The following is a 21,484-nucleotide window of genomic DNA, read 5'->3' as shown; positions in this document are numbered from 1 at the left end:
TGCATTGCTCCGGGATCGCGGGTGCCATTCCCGAACCCGGTTCCTCCCGGCACAGCCCCCCCTAACGTCAGGGCGCCTCCACCTCCACCCCCAGGGCCCTCAACCCCCCCCCCCCCCACCGCGCCCCTCACACCCCCCACCGCGCCCCTCAGTCCCCCCCGGACCGCGCCCCTCAGACTCGTGACCGCGCCCCTCAGACCACCCCAACGCGCCCCTCAGACTCCCCACCGTGCCCCCAGTCCCCCGACCGCGCCCCTCAGTCGCCCCCTGAGACCGCCCCAGCCGCCCAGGGAAGGAGGCGCCCCCTGGTGTGTCTCAATGGCCGCGGCCCTGGCCACCTGGTCCAGGTCCTGGTCTGTCCTGCAGCGGGAGCAGGTTCTTCAGCGCCTCCTCCTCACACAGGCACTGTGGCCTGCGGCTGGGACTGGGCTGGCGGCACCATGAACCCCGACAGGGACCCGCAGGAGCGCCCGGAGGAGGAGGCGGGGAGAGCGGGGCACAGGCCCAAGGTGAGGGGGTCCACGGGGGTGGAGGTGGGGACGGAGGTGGGGACGGGGTGGAGGCGGGGCGCCCCCCCTCGGGCCCGGGCGGACGGACTGACGGACGGTCTCTCCTCCAGCCCAGGGCCGCCTGCAGGGACGTGTCCTTCTACTTCTCCCGGGAGGAGTGGGCGCAGATGGGCGCCTGGGAGCGAGCCCGGCACCGGAACGTGAAGAGCAACTACCAGGCGCTGCTCAGCATCGGTGACCGGGAGGGGGTGGCGGGGCCGCGGGGGGTTTGGGGGCTCCGTCCAGGGCCCCGGCTCCGCCCCGCCCGGCACTGGCTCTGCTGTTCGTCCCTCAGCTCTTCGCCCGCAGGACAGACTCTTTGTTTCTCTCCTTCCAGGTCTCAGGGCCCCTCGACCCGCCTTCATGAGTCGCCGCGGGAGGACGGCCAGGCCCGGGGCGGAGAACTCCGAGGACTCGGATGACGACTGGACCCCGAGGCTGCGAGGTGTGGGCGGAGGGCGCGCAGGTGCCTGACCCCGACCAGGTGTCGGTCGGGCGGCCTCTCGGGAGTTACCCGGGAGGAGCAAGAGGCAGAGCAGTTACACACCAGGGGCTGTTCACATAAACCCTTTTTATGAATCATTTATTTTACAGAGAGAGAGAGAGAGAGAGAGAGAGAGAGAGAGAGAGAGAGAGAGAGAGAGAGAACCTCCATCGCTGCCTCCTGCCGGCCCCCCACCTCACGGTTCATAGGTCGAGGCTCAACCACTCAGCCACACTGGCCAGGGTCATAGAACCTCTTTCAATGTGTAACAATAATTATATACAGATTTAGTGTTGACACTATCACAGAGGTTCCCCCATTTCTCCCCCTTTTCTCACCTTCACACAGACCCCCCCCCCCCAATTCTACCATAATAAAACCATAATATGCAAATCCAGGGAGGACCAGCTGAAGGACCGGCCAGATGACCAGGCTATGACACCCACTGGTGTCAGGCCAGCCAAGGCCTGTGAAACACAATTGGTCTGGCCCCACCATCCCCCATGATGCCCTGCAGAGAAAGGCCCAGGCCACTAGCCACTGGGTGATTAATGGGGGCTCCCTGTCATCCCAAAGAGGGAGGCCCAGGCCACCAATGCACAGCTGGGGCTGCTGAACCGGACCTCCCTCTGCAGGCGATGGATCGCAGGGCTCCCAGACTGTCAGAGGCACAGAGGGCACAGGCCGGGCTGAAGAATCCCCCACCCCCGATGCCATTCCCGGTACATAAATTTATAAATTCCGTGCAATGGTGCTCTAGTATATATATACTAGGGGCCCGGTGCACGAAATTGGTGCACTGTGTGTGTGTGTTTGTGTGTGGGGGGGAGTGTCCCTCAGCCCAGCCTGCCCCCTCTCACATACTGGGAGCCCTCAGGTGTTGATCCCCGTCACCCTCCAATCGCAGGATCGGCCCCTTGCCCAGGCCTGACGCCTCTGACAGAGGCGTAGACCCCCATCACCCTCCGATCGCCTGATTGGCACCTTGCCCAGGCCTGACGCCTCCACCAGAGGTGTCAGGCTTGGACAGGGGACCCCCATCTCCCCCCATCACTGGCCCTGACCCCCGCCCAGGCCTGAGGCCTCTGGCCCAGGAATCATGCCTGGGCAGGGGACCCCCATCTCCCTCTGATCGTTTGCTCCACTCCCCGCCCAAGCCTGACACCTCTGACCCAGGCTTCAGGCCTGGGCAAGGGGACCATCATATCCCCCCAATCCCCGGCTATGCCCCCCACCCAGGCCTGATGCCTCGGCCTGAGGAGTTGACCCTCATCACCCTCCGATCACCAATCACCGGATCGGCCCCTTGACCAGGCCTGAGGCCTCCGGCAGAGGTGTCAGGCCTGGGTAGGGGACCCCCAGCTCCCTGCCTTGCAGGCTCCACCCCTGCCCAGGCCTAACGCCTCTGGCCTAGGCGTCCGGCCTGGGGAAGCAGGGACCCGCAGCGGCAGCGGCCCCGTGATCCTGGGCTCTGCTTTAGGCCCAGGCAAGGGACCCCTAGATCCCGGGACTGCCAGCTTCAACAGTGCCCGGCTCCCATCGCTGGCTCCACCCCTACTTCCTGCTATCACTGGCCAGGGTGGAAAAGGTGCCTGATTCTCTGATCATGGCTGGGGGGCAGGGCAAAGGCGGCCCCAGGACCGCCTTTGCCCTGCCCCCCAGCTCTTAGCTCCCCCCTGGGTTTCTGATCACTGTCAGTGGCAGGGGGCTTCTTCCTGCTTTCCCTTTCGCCTCCCTGCATTGTGCCTACATATGCAAATTAACCGCCATCTTGTTGGCAGTTAACTGCTAATGTTAGTTGGCAGTTAATTTGCATATAGCCCTGATTAGCCAATGAAAAGGCTATCGTCGTACGCCAATTACCATTTTTCTCTTTTATTATATAGGACTAGAGGCCCGGTGCACAAAAATTTGTGCACTCGGGGAGCGGGGGGAGGTCCCTCAGCCCGGCATGTGCCCTCTCACAGTCTGGGACCCCATGGGAGATAACGACCTGCTGGCCTAGGCCTGCTCCCGGGTGGCAGAGGGCAGGCCCAATCCCTAGGTGCAGCCCCTAGTTGGGCTCAGAGCAGGGCTGATTGGGGAGTTGGGGTGCCGCCCCGTGTCATGCACAGAGCAGGGCCAATCAGGGGTTGGGGCACTGCCCCCTGTCACTCACAGAGCAGGGCCAATCAGGGGGTTGGGGCGCTGCCCCCTGTCACTCCAAGAGCAGGGCCCATCAGGGGTTTGGGGTGCTGCCCTCTATCACCCACAGAGCAGGGCTGATCAGGGTGTTGGGGCGCCGCCACTCTCACACTCAGGGCAGGGCCGATGGGGAGGTTATGGCTCTACCCCGTCACAGACAGAGCAGGGCCCGTGTGGCGGCTGGGGGGTTGTGGCCCCGGCCCCTGTCACACACAGAGCAGCAGGGCGATCAGGGGGTTTGGGCGCTGCCCCCGTCACACTGATCCCGGTGCCGGGAGGCCTCTCGGCTCCGCTGATCCAGGTGCTGGGAGGCATATTACCCTTTTACTATATAGGATAGAGGCCTGGTGCATGGGTGGGGCTGGCTGGTTTGCCCTGAAGGGTGTCCTGGATCAGGGTGGGGGTCCCCACTGGGGTGCCTGGCCAGTCTGGGTGAGGGGCTGAGGGCTGTTTTCAGGCTGGGGGTGACTGAAGCTCCCAACCACTCCTTTTTTTTTTTTTTCTATTCTGGGCCAGCTTTAGCTCTGAGGTTTGGCTCCAGCTCTTAGGCCTGCACTGGTGAAAGTAGGTTTCTGGCCTTTGCTTACAATGCTGTGATCCTGCTGGCTGAAGCCCAGGACTAAAGCAGGTTTCTGGGGTTTTGTATAGCTTCTATATTTGTTACTTAGTTGCTTAGAGTTGCAGGTCAGAGGCCTGCAGCGGCAGGCGGGGAACGTTGGAGTCCTCTGTCACTGAAGCAAGCAAGCCTCATGTTAGTTTCAAGCTGCCTGGCTGCCAGCCGCCATCTTGGCTGGCAGTTAATTTGCAAATTGCCCTGATTAGCCAATGGGAAGGGTAGTGGTCGTATGCCAATTACCATGTTTCTCTTTTATTAGATAGGATATATATATATATATATATATATATATATATATATATATATATATATATATATATAATTTTTTAAGCTGTTCTCTCTCTGGGAGGACACACACCCCTCACCCTTTCCCCTCTACTCCCCCCCCCACTAGGTGTGCATCTCCTAAACTAAGAGACCCAGGAGACTTGCACCAGGGAGTATGGGCAGGGGCAGTTCATTCAGGCTAACCCCCTGAACCTGGCTCCAAGACCCCTTTGCTATGACTTTCCAATGAGCCAAAGCAGCCCGCCTAGGCTGAATTCTTTCCTTTAACCTTTCTAGAGCAACACAGCAGCCCAGCCTAGGCTCTCTCCTGCAGCTGCTTCTATCCTAAGTCCTTCCTTGTTTCACTGTCCCCAGCTTTAATAAACATTCTTTCAAAATAAAAATAAATAAATAGCCATGGCACGGTGCCTCAGTTGGTTGGAGCATCCTCCCATACACCGAAAATTTTTGGGTCCCACCCCCCGTCAGGGTGTGTATGGGCTACAAGTGATCGATGTTTCTCTCTCACATCTATGTTTCCCTCTCTTTCTTTCTCTTCCTCTTTCTCTAAAATCAATAAACATATATTCTCACGTGAGGATTAAAAAATAATAGTAGAGGGCGATAAATGGTGATGGAAAAAAATAAAATAAAGGCTGGAAACCAAGATGGCGGCATAGGTTAACGCAGGAGATTGCTGCCTCGAATAACCAATTCAAGGGTATACCTAGAAGAAAGATCGGACATCATCCAGAACCACAGGAAGCCTGGCTGAGTGGAAATTCTACAACTAGGAGGAAAGAGAATATCATACCCAGACTCAGAGGAGGCGCAGTGCTGAAGTGAAATACTCAGGTTCGGAGTGCGTGCGAAGTGGGCTGACGGCGGAGGGCGCGGTTGTTGTTTTCAATTGGGAGGGAGTTTCAGACTCTGAGCTCCAGATCCCGGCGAGTCTCTAGGGACCCAGATTCAAACAGGAGAAGCGGGACTGTCTGGCTTCGGTCGGAACTCGTAGGCAGCTTTCTCTCCGAGGTTTGCAGCAGTTGCTGGGACTCTGTGAGGCAGAGCCCCTAGGGACAGAACTGAGAGCAGCCATAACTGTTCGCTCCGGCCCGCCCTGTAGATCCCCGGGGACCCGCCCCGCACAAGCCCTGCACAGAGCCATTTGCCGCATAGCCTCAGGCAAAAGCTAGATTAGCACCGCCCTAGAGATCCAGCACAGAAGCTCTCCCACTGCAGACACAGCTGACTCTCATAGCCAGTTAGCCTGGAGGTCAAATCACCCCGGGTATTGCCAACCGACAACAATCAAGGCTTAACTACAACAAGACTGCGCACAAAGACGACTAGGGGGTGCACCAAGAAAAGATAAAAAAATGCGGAGACAAAGAAACAGGATGCAAATGTCAGAAATGGAAGATATAGAGCTCAAAACCACACTTTTAAGGTCTCTCAAGAACTGTCTAGAAGCTGCCGATAAACTGAGTAAGGCACTCGAAAAGACTGGTGAGACCGCCGATAAATGTAGTGAGATTCTCAAGAAATCGAATGAGATCGTCGATATTGTGATAAAGAACCAACTAGAAATTAAGCATACACTGACTGAAATAAAGAATATTGTACAGACACCCCACAGCAGACCAGAGGAGCGCAAGAATCAAGTCAAAGATTCGAAATGCGAAGAAGCAAAAAACACACAACTGGAAAAGCAAAATGAAAAAAGAATCTGAAAATATGAAGATAGTGTAAGGAGCCTCTGGGACAGCTTCAAGCGTACCAACATCAGAATTATAGGGGTGCCAGAAGATGAGAGAGAGCAAGATATTGAAAACCTATTTGAAGAAATAATGACAGAAAACTTCCCCCACCTGGTGAAAGAAATAGACTTACAGGTCCAGGAAGCACAGAGAACCCAAACAAAAGGAATCCAAAGAGAGCCACACCAAGACACATCATAATTAAAATGCCAAGAGCAAAAGACAAACAGAAAATCCTAAAAGCAGCAAGAGAAAGAAACTCAGTTACCTACAAGGGAATACCCATATGGCTGTCAGCTCATTTCTCAACAGAAACTTTGCAGGCCAGAAGGGAATGGCAAGAAATATTCAAAGTGATGAATACCAAGAACCTACAACCAAGATTACTTTATCCAGCAAAGCTATCATTCAGAACCGAAGGTCAGATAAAGAGATTCACAGATAAGGAAAAGCTAAAGGAGTTCATCACTACCAAACCAGTATTATATGAAATGCTGAAAGGTATCCTTTAAGAAGAGGAAAAAGAAGAAAAAGGTAACGATACAAATTATGAACAACAAACATGCATCTATCAACAAGTGAATCTAAGAATCAAGTGAACAAATAATCTGGTGATCACAATAGAATCAGGGACATAGAAAGGGAATGGACTGACTATTCTTGGGGGGAAAGGGGTGTGGGAGATGCGGGAAGAGACTGGACAAAAAATGTGTACCTATGGATGAGGACAGTGGGTGGGGAGTGAGGGCGGAGGGTGGGGTGGGAACTGGGAAGAGTGGAGTTATGGGGGGAAAAAAGAGGAACAAATATAATAACCTAATTCACCGAGTACTTACAAACTTATAAGAAACAGATCAACAAAAAATAAAATAAAATAAAATAAAATTAAGAATAACAAAATAATTATATAGATATAGAACATTAACAAACAAGTATACAAAAATATAAAAGTGAGTAAAAAATAACTAATTCAGAAGAGTTGTCATCACATAGAAGGAGGAAGGTCTGACGGGTGAGCACTGCTCTAAGACCTGCATGGGGACATATGGGAAAATTATTACTCATGGTAGTTAGAGGGTTGGGTTGTGGGCCAGGGTAGGAAGTAGTTCACTGTTGTATCAGGTTCCATGTCAGCCATGGCATCATCTGCCAGGTTTCATGAAAGTCGGGTTGGTAGGTTCTGTAGTTCCATGGGTCTGAGGTTGGAACATAGCTGAAGTCACGACATTTTCTCTAACTTGCCCAAAACTCTGTTTCTGTGGTGACTAGACCTGAGTTTTTGTTCCTAAGACTGTGTGATGCTGATCAGAATCTAGAGATTAGGAAAGGTGGCACAGTCCACATGTGCAAAGGAGGAAGGATAAGAAAGAAAGGAGGCAAGGTGGTCCTGGTGCCATTGGACTGGACAAGGCCAGTGTGAAGACAGAAGGCAGAGAGGAGAAAGGGCCAGGTTGCAGAGTAGAGATTCTTTGCAGTTACGTGACTGTCATTATATTTGTGTCATGAAAGGCCAATTTTTTTTATTTTTTTGCTGTTTAGGGCAATTTTATTTTTTAAATCCTCACCCAAGGATATTCATTGAATTTAGAGGGAGTAAAGGAGAGAGACAGAAAGGGAGACAGAAACATCAATGTGAGAGAGGAACATTTATCCGTTGCCTTCCGTGTACACCCCAATACAGATCAAACCTGAAATCTTGTGGTGTACAAGACAATACTCCAACCAACTGAGCCGCCCAGCCAGGGCTAGGCCAATTTAAATATATATATATATATATATATATATATATATATATATATATATTGAACAGAGGATGAAGTACAGATGGGGTTTTGTCTACTTTTAAACATTTTAAGAAAATTAGCTGATGCTCCTAAAAAAAGCATAAGCCAAATGAAACATCAAAAAACATTTTCCAATCATCCTTGGTCTGTCCTTAGATCACTCTCTGATTCAGAATTCTGAATAAATAAGAATCCCAAGATTTTGAAATAATTACCAACCAAAAATGATTTCTCACCCGGCAGGCGTGGCTCAGAGATTGAGCATCGACCTATGAACCACGAAGTCGCAGTTCGATTCCCAGTCAGGGGACATGCCCAGGTTGTGCTCTCGATCCCTGCTGTGGGGTGTTCAGGAGACAGCTAATCCATGATTCTCTATCATCATTGATGTTTCTCTCTCTCTCCCTTGCCGTCTCCATTCCTCTCTGAAATTATATGTATTATTGATTTCTCACCATCTTTTAGCTAAACCTTCTTGGGTGGCCTTCAGAGTGGAACAGAATAAACATCAGAAGGTGAGTATTTCCCAAATCCTGTTGAAAAGAAAATCTTCCTCCTGGATGCAAATGCAGGGAAGAGGAGAAAAAATCAGAGTGCAGCCTAGAAACTGCCACCTTTCTTTCCTGACCTCTTCAACAAAATGCCCAATATCATCTCAGTCGTTAATAACATCAGCTACAATAGTAGCTGCCACGGGTTTTATCTTCACAATGCTTCAGACTCTAAGAATTCTACGTGAATAAACTCACTTAAACCTTACCACAACCCTATGAGGTAGGTACTATAACTATCACCGTTTCTGATGAGGAAACTGAGGTTTCAGACATATACAAGTGTTTGATTATAGGTCTGAGATCACAGTATTGGTGGGCATGCACTATAATCCATAGCTTCAGCTCTAAACCACTTACAAGCTCATTAAAATTTCCATAGTTTCATGCAGTTTCCACTGTCTTATCCATACAGGATTACATCTTTCACTGACTGATGATTCCAAACACTATGCTGCCGTGAGAGATGCACTAAGACTTCCGACTCGCGGAAGCTTACTGACATATAGGCAGTTTGCACGGTGCATGGTCCCCCATGAAGAAGGACATAGGAACCCCAGCATCAGAGCCTCCTGATCAAACAAAAGAAAGCATCTCTCAACTCTGGGGAGCTTCAGGTTTGACAATTGAGAAACAATAAATAAAGTGACTTAAGAACTTCATAGAGATGACACACTATTCAATAGAAGCTCATCCATCTGGAACTGGTTTTGAATGCTCATTCCAGTAAGAAGCATGGCTTCTTTCTCTGAGCTCTATTTAGGCCAGTGTCATCTTGTTTGAGTCATTTGCTCCGCCTGCCTACGTCTGCATTGTGAGCTCTTTGGTTCACACCAGATTTTTCTCTTCCAGAAGTCCCAGGCCCAGCTCAGGGTCCCTGAGGGCCCCTGAATGTTGGCTGAAAGAGTGCTTTAAAATTTACAAATTAAACTAGAATAGGGTCAAAAAATAATGAAGATAATTTACATGTGATTTCAAATACAGAGACGACTGAGAGGTACATTGATAGCAGGACTGTAATTTGACATTCACACTGTATCAAAGAGCTCACAGAACACTTTGGTGAACACCGTTATATGTCATGTTCATTATAACATTAAGAATTAGCATGTTATAGGTCAGGAAAAATGAAGAGAACTAGCTAGTAGCACAACCTTATTCAAACAGAATTGGTGGGAACCAACTACTCTAATTACAAATATTCTTTCCGTGATATAGTAATTTGCACATCCTATATAATATGCTAAGTGTCCAGTCGCCCGTTCAACCAATCAAAGCATAATATGATGATGACATGCTAATGCCACTAACTGCTCGCTATGATGTGCACTGACCACCAAGGGGCAGACAGTCAACCGGTAGACCAGTTGCTATGACGTGCACTGATCACCAGGAGGAAGACGCTCTGACCTATAGGTTAGCTTGCTGCTGGGGTCCAGCTGATCAGGACTGAGCGAGATGGCCGGACACACCCTGGAGTCCTCCTGCGGTTCCTCCCCAGCTGGCCAACCTCACGCGTCCCTCTCCAGCCCTGATCGTGCCCCAGTGGGGTCCCTCAGCCTAGCCTGTGCCCTCTCGCAATCCAGGACCTCTCGGGGAATGTCGGAGAGCCAGTTTTGGCCTGATCCCACAGGCCAGGATGAGGGACCCCGCTGGTGCATGAATTCGTGCACTGGGTCTCTAGTTTTAGCATCATTTTCCTTATTTTCACGATAGGTTTCTGCCAGCCATTTCTTTTGAAAAATATATGTTTTTATTGATTTTAGAGAGAAAGAGGAAGGGAGAGGGAGAGAAGCATCAGTGAGAGAGAAAAACATGGATCGTTTGCCTTCTACACAGACCCTCACCTGGGATCTAACCCGTAACCAGGACATGTACCATGACCGGGAATGGAACCGGCAACCCTTCAGTTCAACCAACTGAGCTACACCAGCCAGGGCTCTGCCAACTATTTTTCTTTCTTTCTTTTTTATTCTTAATTCTCACCCAAGGATATTTTCGCATTGATTTTTAGGGAGAATAGAAGAGAGAGGGAGAGACAGAGAGAAATATCAATGTGAGAGACACATTGATTGGTTGCCTCCTGCATAAGTCCAGACCAGGGCATGGGCCAGGGAGGAGGATCCTGCAACCAAGTCACTGGCCCTTGATCGGAATCGAACTAAGGACCCTTCAATCCGCGGGCTGACACACTATCAACTGAGCTATACTGGTTAGGGCCCAACTATGACTTATTTTCTTCCCAGTATCTTTCACTCTCACTGTTCTATAAAAAAAAAGATCCTTAAGGCATGGGTTCTAGTCTTCAATTCACAACCCACATTGGCCATTTCTTTTTCCTCTAATATTCATACTTCCAAGGTATTTCAGAGTTGTTGAAGTGTTCATTGAAGTCATGTATGTGAAAATATATCATAAACCCTACATAATTAAATAAATGCATGTTACCTTTTAATATGGGACTTCCACATTGAAGACAAAGTCCAGGACGTCATTAAGTAATGAGTCTACTTTGAAGGAATTGTCAGGAACAGCAAATTTGTTGACCACCAGTGGCTCAGAGCAGACTCAGAAACCAGTGCCCCCTCCTGGAGAAGCAAGTCCCTCTGGACAGCACCCTAGATCGAAATTGGGTAAGTTACATAATTTGGAGATTTAAGTTTCACTAATTCTTCTAGAAAGGGTAATCAGTGTAGCCTAGGTATGTGGGGTGGACTTTGCATAGGCCTGGATTTGAAACTGGAGTTAGCACTGAAGCTTTGAGCTAATCTTACCAACTCTCTGAGCTCCTGAATGCTAATGTGTAAAGTGAACATAAGGAAACATGGGTCACATATAGTTTGATAGCATTAAATTAAATCTTAAACAATTGACACATGCAAGTTGTCCAATACATCCGTCTGTGATAATAGCAACCATATTCTCTTGGTGTTGTGTGCCCAGGTCTTTACTCAGTGCCTAACGCATAATGTTCCCTCAATACATACTTTATGAATTACCAAAGCTTGGGAGGTTGAACCTCATAATGGGATCATCTAGAAACTAAAATTGAATCAGCCACCAATAGTCAGTGTGGAGTTCTAGTCTTTTAGTTAATGGAGGAAAATACCACATAATATAATAGAACAGGCGATCATTTGATGGTAGGACATTGTGTGTTTTCTGATAAGATAGGGACTAATGTTCCAGACCTCATCCCCTCAGTCACCTGCCCTTCTCCCATGTAGACCTCAGGAGAAAGGAGATCGAAGTGAAGATGTATAGCCTACGAGAGAGGAAGTGTTGTGTCTACCAAGAGGTCAGCGAGCCCCAGGACGATGACTACCTATGTAAGCTCACCCTCACCAAGGAGCATGTTATGTCTTGATGCAAGAATTTCACTTGGTCTTTGGGTGCCCAAATCATTCCCTTCCTCTCGTGACCGGGAGTACAGGATTGAGGCTCACTGATGTGAGCTCTTTCCGAAGCTCTTCATGTCCAGGAACATGCACTGCACCCTCCCTCTTCCCTGTTGCTCTTGCCTCCAGATTGTGAGAAGTGTCAGAACTTCTTCATTGACAGCTGTGCTGTGCATGGGCCTCCTACGTTTGTAAAAGACAGTGCCGCGGACAAGGGGCATGCCAACCGCTCAGCCCTCACTCTGCACCCTGGGTTGAGAATCGGACCATCAGGCATCCCTGAGGCTGGGCTTGGAGTGTGGAATGAGGAATGTGATCTGCCCGAGGGCCTGCACTTTGGCCCTTATGAGGGTCAGATCACAGAAGATGAAGCCACAGCCAACAACGGCTACTCCTGGCTGGTGAGAACTTTACCTCTTCCCTGTCCTCTGGCTTCCCCGTCCCTCCTGTGGCTTGGGGGGCCCCCACCTTCTACATGCTAGGACATGGATGGGGACCATATGGTTAGTTAGCTCTGTGTACTGGGCGGACTTTGCATGAACATGGAGCTCCTCTCTAAGGATCAGAGGGTAAATGGGAGCAAAGTGGTACAGACTCCTCCCTTGGGGGCTCCTGCTTAGTGGACAAATCGACTCCGACGTGTAGATGATGAGTAAGAAAAATATCCTGTGATCACCATTGGCAGTTGAATCACCATGCAGGCTTAAAGAGATTTGATGACAGTAGAATAAAGTAATTATTCTATTATATACACACAACCACAAACACACACACACACACACACACACACACACACACACACACACACACACACGGCCTTTAACTTCTTTTCCTGAAATGCAGATCACCAAAGGGAGAAACTGCTATGAGTATGTGGATGGAAAGGATACATCTCAGGCCAACTGGATGAGGTAAGGTCACTAGGCTTCTGGGTGCCAGAGAGGATACTCATGCCTCACAACCCACATGTCTGTCCTTCCCATCATGCCTCCCTAATGGTCTCCCTCAGTTCTCTGTTCCCCTTTTTTCTCCATACGGTGATCTTTAACATCTATAGACTTTTAGGAAAAAAGGAGGTAAAAGTATAGCATATGTCCTCAAAATTGAAGTCTCTAGTTTGGGCACTGACTGGGAAAACCTTGAGGACCCTGTATTACTCTGTGATTTATCTAATGGACATTAGTTAAACACCTACTATGTTCCAGTTTAGAGGAAGGAATTCATTACTTACACAGATTACACAATCCATGACCCTAGGGAGGACTTACTGCAGACGGACATGAAACATTTTATTTCATAAACATTTAACTCTAATTTTCCTATTTTTCAAGAAGTGCCCAGTGCCCAGATAGCCTTGAACCAAGGATAGTCTAAACCTGTGAGGGCAGCACATCATCCCAGACTCAGTTCTAACTACAACTGGGTGTTGGAGCCTGCAGAGTAATAGTGCTCATGGCCCTTTCCTGAGGGGCTCTCTTGTGTCAGGGGAGACAGATTATGAATAAACTACTATTGTTCTGTGTTATTTTCCTAAGACAGAGAGACCTCCATGTTTCTGTGGGAACCTGGGGGAGGCAACTGAATGATGCCTTCAATAAAGAGTGGGGAGACTCGACAAAGGCCTCTGAACAGAAGGTAGACTTGGACTGAGTGTTGAATAATGTGAGTCCTAGATCAAGCCCCGAGTTCTGTGGTGTAACACAGAACCTGACTTACAGCTTAGAGAAGCTAGAGGTCACCAGGTTTGATGGGGAAGTCTGGAATGAGGCTTTGGAAATGGCATTAGGCAGGATGAGCACTGTGAGCAGGACTTAGAGACAGGAATTCACATGACATTGTGACAGAGGCTTGGACATTGAACAGAAGTTTCCCCAGGAGCATGGGTGTGGGTGCCATCAGTGCTGAGGGCCTTAAGCGTCAGTGAGGAGCTGGACCCGAATATGACAGGTAGTGGCAACTCATCGCCTGTGGTTTTCTTTCCTTTCATCTGCCTCAACGCCAGGTATGTGAACTGCGCCCGGGATGACCAAGAACAGAACCTGGTGGCCTTTCAATATCACAGGCAGATTTTCTACCGAACCTGCCGGGTCGTGAGGACGGGCTGTGAGCTGCTGGTCCGGTATGGAGAAGAGTATGGCCAAAAGCTGGGCATCAAGTGGGGCAGCAAGTGGAAGACAGAGCTTGTGGCCGGGAGAGGTGGGCACCACTCTTCTTCAACATGGAAAGAAAGAATTCTTAGAAGTTTTCATGCTCCAACTCTCAAGTAGAGTAAACTCCACTCTAGAGTCAGCAAAGCTTCAAATCAGATGCTTCAGAAATTGATGGCTCATCACATAGGTTTTTGATTCTTAGGAATAATTTTAATATTTTTATTTTTGTCCTAATTTTTAAAAATATGCTTTTATTGGTTTTAGAGACAGAGATGAAGGGAGAGGGAGAGAAATATCAATCTGCTGCCTCCTGCATTATCCCTAAGGGGATCAAGTCCACCACCCAGACATGTGCCCTGACCAGGAATCAAACTGGCTACCTCTGGGTGAACGGGACAATGCTCAACGAACTGAGCCACACTGGCCAGGGCCTATTATTGTTCCATTTTAAAAAATACTTCATGCACAAAATACACAGCGTCCTATAGTGCTGAAAGGGTTAGAGGCAAAACAAATAAAATAAAAGTTTTCAGGCACTTAACCAGCTCTCTCATCAAGGTGGTTGTTTGTGGGTTGTTGTTTTTGTTTTCTAACACTTTAACTGTTTCTTCTTCATTTACTGCATATTTCTAAATGGAATGTGTGTGTTAACATGCATTCATTCATTATTTTGTGACTTGCCATGTGAATTCCTATGCGGTGCCACGCAGGGTTCTGGGAGCTGGAAATACAGATGACATGAAGATCAGAATCACTGCTCCTGAGCAGCTGGCTGGTGAAGGAGGGAAGCAATGGAAGACATATGTGCATGTGCTTAATTTTACACAGTGGTTAGCGCTTTAGAGAAAACGGGACCTGGACAAGTGACTAGGGATCAGTGTGAGGGGAAGGTGGGTGTGTCGGATTGCAAAGATCAAGCGAAGGCTTTCTCAGGAGACAACAGTTACAACAGTTGTGTCACAAGGTCCCAGGCAGAGGGAGTGGCTGGTGCAGGGAAGGAAAGAGGTGGGGTGTTGAGCTGGCTGAGGGCTACTCCCGTCTCAGTCTCAGTACAGAGGGTAAGAACAGAGGTTGGACAGATGCCTAGCAGCCTGGAAATACAGTGCCTATGATCCAAGCTGAGATACTGGGGACTTTCTTGAGTGAGACGGGACAATTGAGCAGTTTTCAGCTGCAGAGTGGCATGTTCTAAAACTATGCTTTGTTAAATTTTTTGGAAAATAAACTTCAGTGGGGAATCCCCTCCGAGATTATTTCAACTCCAAGTGAGAGAGGAAGGCGGACTGGCTGGAGAGGGACGGGAGTCAGGAGTGTAAGAAGCAGGTTGGGGAAATATTTTTGTTGTTGTTGTTAATCCTCACCCAAGGATATTTTTCCACTGATTATTTTTGAGAGAGAGTAGAAGGGGGAGAGACAGAGAGAGAAACATCAATAGCTTGTCTCCCACGGGCACCCCAACCAGGACTGAGGATTGAGCTTGCAACCAAGGGACGTGCCCTAGACTAGAATCGAATCCAGGAGCCTGGAGTCCCCAAGGTGACGCTCTATCTACTGAGCCAAACTGGCTAGGGCATGGTTGGGGAGATATTTTGAAACAGGACTTTGTAGTGTATTTGAAATAGGCTAACACTGAAAGAAATCAAGTAGGAATACTGTGTGAGGAAAGACATATTTCCATTTTATGATTTGTGGAAAACTGAGAGAGAAGCAATTGCTAGTTGGGGCCTATTGTTCCTCTATTTTTAAATATTTTTAGTGATTTGAGAGAGAGAGAGAGGAAGGGAAATGAAGAGGGAGATAGAAATATCAACATGGATCAGCTGCCTCCTGCTGGGATAGAGCACAAAACCTGGGCATGTGCCCTGACCAGGAATCAAACTGGTGACGACCTGGTTCATGAGTTGATGCACAACCACTGAGATACCTGGCCAGGCCTGTGGTTTTTCTCTTTAACATGACTTAGAAGATACATGTACATGGAAATGTCACGATAGTCAAACCCATATAAGGAGTCAAATGGCTTCTGATGGTCCTTGATCTGTAAGACCTTTTTTCTTTTCAATCCTTACCCAAGGATATTTTTCCATTGATTTTTATAGAGAGTGAAAGAGAGAGGGAAAGACAGAGAGAAATATCAATGTGAGAGGAACACATCGATTTGTTGCCTCCTGCACAATCCCTGACCAGATCCCGTGCCGGGGAGAAGCCTGCAACCAAGGCACATGCCCTTGATGGGAATCAAACCCAGGACCTTTCTGTCCACAGGCTGAGGCTCTATCCACTGATCCACACTGACCAGGGCTGTATAAAAGACTTTTGATATGGGGTCTCTGGATTTCTGCAGAAGAGCAGTGCAGACAAAGAAAAAGAAAAGTAGACTGTGAAGGAACACTCTGTGGGAGGCAGAGCTTGCACTGTCAACACAGTTAGAATGATTCTGGAGACAGGTCTTACCAGGAGACAGATCGTAAGGCACAGGCAGCCTTGCCCACACATGCACTGACCAAAACTTTCTCCTTCAGCAGAACCAAAGACAGAGATCCACCCAAGTCCCTCCTGCTCTGTGGCCTTCTCCAGTCAGACATTCCTCAGCCAACATGTGAAACGCAATCACCCCTCTGAGATTCTGCCAGCAGCACCTGCAGGAAAACACCTCCAGTCAGAGGAACCCAGCCCAGAGCGTCAAAATCAACAGCAGCAGCAACATCCTGGTCCACATGGCTGGAATGACAAAGCTGAAGGTCAAGAGGTCAAAGGAACTTCCAAACCTTTGCTTAAAAGGATCAGGCACAGGAGACCTTCAAGGGACTCTTTCAAGCCTCCCAACAGACAAACAGGGAGCTCCAGTGAGCGTGAGAGAATAATGGAGGAAGAGCCCAGCACAGGCCAGGACGTGAATCCAAAGAACACAGGCAAATTATCAGTGGGAGTAAGAATGTCAAAAATTGTAACAATCAAGCATGGAGGGTGTGGGCAAGGCTTCAATGATAAGTCACATATCGACACACACCAGAGGACACACTCAGGGGAGAAGCCATATATTTGCAGGGAGTGTGGGAAAGGCTTTACACATAAGTCACATCTCATCAGACACCAGAGGACACACTCAGGGGAGAAGCCATATGTTTGCAGGGAGTGTGGGCGAGGCTTTACACAGAAGTCATCTCTCATCAGACACCAGAGGACTCACTCAGGGGAGAAGCCCTATATGTGCAGGGAGTGTGGGAGAGGTTTACACAGAAGTCAGTTCTCATCAGACACCAGAGGACACACTCAGGGGAGAAACCCTATGTGTGCAGGGAGTGTGGGAGAGGCTTCAGAGATAAGTCAGTTCTCATCAAACACCAGAGGACACACTCAGGGGAGAAACCCTATGTGTGCAGGGAGTGTGGGAGAGGCTTTACACAGAAGTCCAATCTCATCAGACACCAGACGACACACTCAGGGAAGAAGCCCGGTGTTTGCAGGGAGGATGCATCATGAGTCCTAAATTGCACCTCAGCAGCCACAGGGCAAGTGTAGGCACCGCATACCTCATACCCCAGCTCTGAGGGGGCTTTAGAGGAAGCCTGCTGGCCCTTTTCCCTCCCCAAGAGTGTAATTAGTACAGAAGTAACTGGTCAACAAATCCTCCGCTTTCAAAAGGAGAGGCAATAGACAAACGGTTCCGTAAGTGCTATGGGGATGTCAACACGAATGTCCCTCATGGTGTTTTTGGCCTCGTTTTAATAAAGTTTGTGTCCAGTCAAACCTGAAGCCTACGTGCCTCATCCCCCTCATCACTGAAAGCAGAGTTCCAGGAGGGCCTCAAAGAACCCTCAGCCACAGACCTAAACCCGGGAAGGTGGAATCTGGCGTCAGTCCAGTGAGGTTCCCGCCAGGGAGAGGGATTGAGACACACTCACCAGGAACATGAATAGGACCCCACCAACCCCTTGGCTTCTCCTGGCTCCTCCCCTGATTCCTTAGACCTCTGTAGCCTCAGAGGTGAAAGCCAGAGCGGGTGTGTGCAGGTGTGTGTGTGCATGTGTGTACATGTGTGTGTGAGTGCATGTGTGTGTGTGTGTGTGTGCCCGTGTGCCTGTGCACACACCTGTGCTGCCTCAGTCTGGGCACTGGTCGCCCTCTTCTTGCTGCCTCTGTAGCATTGGCATCTCGCCTGGGGCATAGCATGTGGGCGCCAGGTCTGTGCACAAGGGTTTGAGTCTCAGCTCTGCCCTCACAACTGTGTGTCCTAAGGCAAGACCCCCAAAGTCTCTGTGCCTCTTTCCAAGCTATAAAGCGGGAGGGTGACCCAGGCTTTGGAGTGTCATTCAGAGTGGGGTCAGCACCGGTGCCTCTGGCTCAGGGTGGTTAAAACACGCATCTCTCCATGAACAGCGTCTGCCAGGCCTTGAGGTGGACAAGGGAGGCAGAGGGAGTGGGTCCCAGGAGCCAGTTTAGAGCTCAAGCAGCTCCACTGTTCTGCGTGGACTCGGCTGCCGGAGCAGGAGGCGTGGGGTCAGGCATGCTCCTCCCCCCGTCCACCCCCTCCCACAGGTAGAAGGTTTCCTCACAGGAAGTTTGTTGCCCCCACAGGAAGAGGCCTTGTCCAAGAGGAAATTGTGATTCCCCCACAGGAAAGTTCAATGCCCTCACAGGATAATAGATCCACACACTGGAAAGTGCATTTCCCACACAGTTGGTGTGAGACCCTCACAGAAAATAGATCAGCACACAGGAAAGTGCATTTCCACAAAGGAAGAGGGGTTCCTAAAACAAAAGTACACTCCCCAATATAAAATGGGTTCCTACACGGGACGGACATTTCCCCCACAGTAAGGAGGGTTAACCCTTGGCAAGTTTTTTCCCACACAGAAACTGCGTTTCCATCAATGGAAGATAGTTCTTAACACAGGATCGTGAGTGTCTGACAAAGAATGAAGTGTCCATACAGGAAGGGACATTTCCTCCAGAGGAAGAATTATTTCCAACGAGGAAGTGTTGTTTCCCCACATGAAGGAATTATTCATTCACATCATAATAGGTCAGCATACAGAATAGTACATTTCCCGTACAGTTAGAGGGTTTCCTCACAGCAAGTTTTTTTCCTCCACAGGAAAGAGGCATTGCCCAGCAGGAAGTTACTATTCCCCCACTGGAAGTTGCGATGCCCTCACAGGAAGATAGGTCCACAAACAGGAAAGTGCATTTCCCACACAGGCAGGTGCGACAACCTCACAGGAAAAGAGATATGTACACAGGAAAGTGCAATTCCCCCTCAGGAAGCAGGGTTCCAAAAACAAAAGGGACACACCCCAAAAGAATTTTGGTTCCTACACGAGAAATGACATTTCCATCACAGGAAGTAGAATCCACAGTAAAGAAGTTTTGTTTCCACACAGGAAGTTGACTTTTTATGAAAGGGAAGGCAGTTCTGCACAGAGGAATATGCATGTCACCCAAAGAATGAAGTGTCCACACAGGAAGGGATATTTCCTCCAGAGGAAGAATTGTTCCCATAGAAGAAGTATTGTTTCCCCACATGGAGGAGCGATGAATTCGCACATAATAGATCTGCATACAGGATAGTGCATTTGCCCACAGTTAGAAGGTTTCCTCACAGGAAGTTTGTTTCCCCCACGGGAAGAGGCATTCAAGAATAGGAAGTTTAGAACCACCACAGGAAGTTCAGAATCCCTCACAGGAAGATGGGTCCACAAACAGGAAAGTCCATTTCCCCCACAGGAAGGCGTCACGCCCTCACAAAAAGAGATATCAGCACACAGGAAAGTGCATTTCCCCCACAGGAAGAAGGGTTCCTAAAACAAAAGGGACACTCCCAAGTAGGAAAGTAGGTTCCTAAACCGGAAGGGACATTTTCCCCATAGGTAGGACTGTGCACCTTCCTGTAGTTTTTTGTCAAGAAGGAAGTTCCGTTTCCATCAATGGAAGATAGTTCTGCACACAGGAACGTGCATGTCCCACAAAGAAGGAAGTGTCCACATAGGAAGGGACATTTCCTCCAGAGGAAGAATTTATCCCCCAGAGGAAGTATTGTTTACTCACATGAAGGAACTATTCATTCACAGCATAATAGGTCCGCATACAGGATAGTGCATTTCCCCCACAGGTAGAAGGTTTCCTCACAGGAAGTTTTTTGACCAAACAGGAAGAGTCCTTGCCCAACAGGAAGTTATGATTCCCCCACAGGAAGGTTCAATGCACTCACAGGATAATAGATCCACAAACTGGAAAGTGCATTTCCCACCAGGTGGTGTGAGACCCTCACAGAAAATAGATCAGCAGACAGGAAAGTGCATTTCCACAAAGGAAGAGGGGTTCCTAAAACAAAGTGACACTCCCCAATATAAAATGGGTTCCTACATCGGAATGGACATTTCCCCACAGGAAGGAGGTTACATCATTGGCAAATTTTGTTTCCACACAGAAAGTTGCGTTTCCATCAATGGAAGATAGTTCTTCACACAGGATCGTGAGTGTCCGAAAAGAAAGAAGTGTCCACACAGGAAGGGACATTTCCCCCAGATGAAGAATTTTCCCCCCAGAGGAATTGTTGTTTCCCCACATGAAGGAACTATTCATTCACAGCCTAATAGGTCTGCACACAGGAAAATGCATTTCCCCAACAGGAAGAGGGGTTCCTAAAACAAAAGTGACACTCCCAATATAAAATGGGTTCCTACACTGGATGGATATTTCCCCCACAGGAAGGAGGGTTAACCCTTGGCAAGTTTTTTCCCCCACAGAAACTTGCGTTTCCATCAATGGAAGATAGTTCTTAACACAGGAACGTGAGTGTCTGACAAAGAATGAAGTGTCCATACAGAAGGGACATTTCCTCCAAAGGAAGAATTTTTCCCCACGAGGAAGTGTTGTTTCCCCACATGAAGGAACTATTCATTCACAGCATAATAGGTCAGCATACAGGATAGTACATTTCCCATACAGTTAGAGAGTTCTCTCACAGCAAGTTTGTTTCCTCCACAGGGAGAGGCGTTGACCAACAGGAAGTTACGATTCACCCACAGGAAGTTGCGATGCCCTCACAGGAAGATAGGTCCTCCAACAGGAAAGTGCATTTCCCACACAGGCAGGTGCGACAACCTCACAGGAAGAGAGATCTATACACAGGAAAGTGCAATTCCCCCACAGGAAGAAGGGTTCCCGAAACAAAAGGGACACACCCCAAAAGAATTTTTGTTCCTACAAGAGAAATGACATTTCCATCACAGGAAGGAGGATCCACAGTAAAGAAGTTTTGTTTCCACACAGGAAGTTGCCTTTTCATCAAAGGGAAGGCAGTTCTGCACAGAGGAACGTGCATGTCACCCAAAGAATGAAGTGTCCACACAGGAAGGGATATTTTCTCCAGAGGAAAAATTGTTCCCCCAGAAGGAGTATTGTTTCCCCACATGGAGGAGCGATTAATTCACACATAATAGATCCGCATACAAGATACTGCATTTGGCCACTGTTAGAAGGTTTCATCCCAGGAAGTTTGTTTCCCCCACAGGAAGAGGCGTTCTCAAACAGGAAATTTCGATTCCACCGCAGGAAGTTGAGATTCCCTCACAGGAAGATGGGTCCATAAACAGGAAATTCCATTTCCCACACAGGAAGGCATGACACCCTCACAGGTACAGATATCAGCACACAGGAAAGTGCATTTCCCCCACAGGAAGAAGGGTTCCTAAAACAAAAGGGACACTCCCAAGTAGGAAAGTAGGTTCCTAAACCGGAAG

General features: G+C 48.8%; 1 pseudogene; it reads left to right on the top strand.

Annotated features, from left to right (window-relative positions):
- The first annotated feature begins 440 nt into the window (after positions 1 to 440).
- Positions 441 to 16,603, top strand: LOC132225617 (histone-lysine N-methyltransferase PRDM7-like; annotated as a pseudogene).
- Positions 16,604 to 21,484: the final 4,881 nt, after the last annotated feature.

This window comes from Myotis daubentonii, chromosome Y, assembly GCF_963259705.1.
Source record: "Myotis daubentonii chromosome Y, mMyoDau2.1, whole genome shotgun sequence".
NCBI classification, from domain to species: domain Eukaryota; kingdom Metazoa; phylum Chordata; class Mammalia; order Chiroptera; family Vespertilionidae; genus Myotis; species Myotis daubentonii.
Note: the sequence above shows the minus strand (reverse complement) of the source record. Positions and strands in the feature narration are given on the sequence as shown.